The sequence below is a fragment of the Otolemur garnettii genome, unplaced genomic scaffold, assembly GCF_000181295.1.
Source record: "Otolemur garnettii isolate 467f Iridium unplaced genomic scaffold, OtoGar3 scaffold00078, whole genome shotgun sequence".
NCBI classification, from domain to species: Eukaryota; Metazoa; Chordata; class Mammalia; order Primates; family Galagidae; genus Otolemur; species Otolemur garnettii.
In genome coordinates, this window is record NW_003852473.1 from 8757524 (window position 1) to 8760331 (window position 2808).

At 37.0% G+C, this 2808-nt stretch overlaps 1 protein-coding gene and 1 pseudogene across 3 annotated transcripts in view; both read right to left on the reverse strand.

Moving 5' to 3' along the window:
- The window catches only part of FNDC3B (fibronectin type III domain containing 3B), a 371182-nt gene that overhangs the window by 232175 nt on the left and 136199 nt on the right, over positions 1–2808 (reverse strand). The window lies entirely within an intron of this gene.
- LOC105887389 lies at positions 8–570 on the reverse strand (annotated as a pseudogene). The gene has a single exon (XR_001161475.1). The product of XR_001161475.1 is annotated as a 60S ribosomal protein L9 pseudogene (transcript).

The window sequence follows — 2808 nt, forward strand, 5'->3', positions numbered from 1 at the left end:
GCTGCAGCTGGACAACTCTTAGGTCTTACTCATCAGCCTGCTGAACTGTTCCTTTTTCAGAGACATAAATACCACCCCCAAATTTTCTGATATCCTTGTTTTTAACTGTTGTGGCCTCCTGAATCAAAGCAGCTGAATTTGAAACAAGCTCAATGTCATTTCCTTCAAGGATTAACTCATCTTTCTGGGCTTGAGATACTGAACAGGCAACACATGCCCTCATCCGAGCCCGGCGGATATATTTTTCACCCAAGAAATTTCTTATTTCAACAAGAGACCAATTCTCCTGGATAACAAAGTTGATGGGGAAGTGAGCATACCCAGACCTCACCTTGTGATGGAAGCCAGTGTAACACCCTTGATCATGTTCTGTACGTGACTACAAACAGTGCGAACAGCAGCCAGTTCCTTTCCATTTCCCCACCATTTGTCAACCCAGAGCCTCTTCTTTTTCTTTCCAAGGAGACTGAGTTCCACATTGATGTGGTTGAAGTCCCTCCGCAGGGTTCCTCTGGGACCCTTCACAATAACTGTGCGTCCCTTCAGAGTGATGTCGACATTTTCTGGAATTCATTCTCCCAGAGATGCAGCAAAAAAAGCCATAGATTTTTTTGTAGTAATCAGAAATAAACTCTTGTAGCTCCATGGTATCTATTGTTATTTCTTCTTTTTTAATTTCTGGTTAAGGTTATTAGAGATTGTACTTTTATTTTTTTACTTAGTCTGGCCACAGGCTTACAGATTTTGTTTGTCTTTATAAAGAACAAACTTTTTCTTTTATTAATTTTCTGAATGATTCTTTTGTTTTCAATTTCATTTATTTCTGACTTAATTTTGGGTATTTCTTTTCTTCTGCTAGGTTTGGGATGGGTTTGCCTTTCCTTTTCCATTTCCTTGAAGTGATTCATTAGGTTATTGATGGGCTCTCTTTCTGTTTTTTGGATGTAGGCATCTAATGACTAAATGTCCCTCTTAGGAGTGCTTTTGCAGTATCCATATGCCACAGGTTTTGGTAGCTTGTGACTTCATTGTCATTATGTTCAAGGAATCTAATAATTTCCTTCTTTATTTCCTCCTTGACCCAACTCTCATTCAGCATAAGGTTAGTTACCATGACTTTGTGTGGGGATGAAGGTTTTTGTTTAAGTTAAGGTCTATCTTTATTTCCTTGTCATCTAAAAAGATACAAGGTATAATTTCAATTCTTTTAATTTTGTTGGGACTGATTTGTGTCCCAGGATGTGATCAGTTTTGAAGTAGGATCCATAGGCAGAAGAGAAGAATGTGTACTCATTAGTTTTGGGAAGGTATGTTCTGTATATGTCTATTAATCTCAATTACTCTAGGGTCACATTTATGTCCCTTGGTTGTTTAGTTTCTGTTTAGAGGTTCTGTCTAGTTCTTTTAGAGTGGTATTTAAAGTCCTCAGCTATTATGGTATTGCTGGGATATCATATTGTTCAGACCAATGGGGATTCATTTTACAAATCTGGGAGCATTTATGTTGTGTACATATATATTTAGAATTGAAATGTACTTGTATTTTTCCCTTGGTGAGTATATAATGACCTTCTTTGTTTTATTTCTCTTGCTTTAAATCCACCTATATCTAAAAATAAAATTGTGACTCCCTCATTTCTTCTGATTTGCATTTGCCTGAAATATTGTTTTCCAACCCTTCAACTTTGGTCTTGTTTTGTCCTTAGAGGTTAGATGTTTTTCCTGAAGACAACATATATTTGGCTTGTGCTTTTTTATCCAGTCAGCCAGCCTGTGCCTCCTCAGTGGGGAATTCAAGCCACTCACATTTATTGATTAAGTATGGTGTTCTATTCATCTTACTTGGTTAGATCCATTACATAGTTTTATCCTTTGGGCCATTGTGGAAGCTATGTTTTGTCTTTTATTTTCCAAGTATCTACTTTGCTGGTGGTGCATTGTGATGGTCAGAATGGATAAGAGGTCTGAGTATTGCCTGCAGAGCTAGTCCTATTATGATGAGTTTCTTCAGTGTTTGCATGTCAATAAAAGATTTGATTTCTTCATGGAATCTGCAGCTTAGTTTATCAGAATACAGAGTCCTGGGCTGAAAATTCTTTTTTTTAAAGAAGATTAAAAGAGGAACACCAGTCTGTTTTAGTTTCAACAATTTCACTATTTCCTCCACTCTTATGGATCTGCTCCTGTAAGTCAACTGGCACTAACTCCTGGCTGCTTGCAGAACTTCCACTTTCATTTTGACTTTGGCCACCTTCATTACATGTGTCTTGGAGATGCTCTATTTGTATTTGAGACAATATCCCTCTAAGGAGTGTGTCAGAATCTCTGGTGATGTTTGGGAAATTTTCATTCTGATATCCTCTATTAGGGGATTCTTCCCTTAGGCTTCCATTCCTTTAGGTCATCCTTCTTCCCCTTCAGGGATACCTACAATTCATATGTTTGAACATTTTGTGAAGTCTCATAATTCTCTGAACAATTGCTCTGTTTTGACCCTCTTCTGCTTCCTTAAATGCCTGAGTTAGCTCAGGAGCTTTATTCTCTACCTCTGAAATTTTTTCTTCTCCATGGTCTAATCTGTTATTCATATTTTCTACTGCATCTTCAAGTTTCCTGAGTGACTCCTTCAATTCCTTAAACTCTAGTATATCTTTTCTAATTTCATCATGTCATTTATTCATTTCTGAGCTCAATTTTTGGATTTCCTTTTGGTTTTCTACTTTCTCTTCAAATACCCTCATTGATTTTGCCATCCATACTATAAATTCCCTTTCTGTCATTTCCATAATTTCTTTGTATGTAGGATTC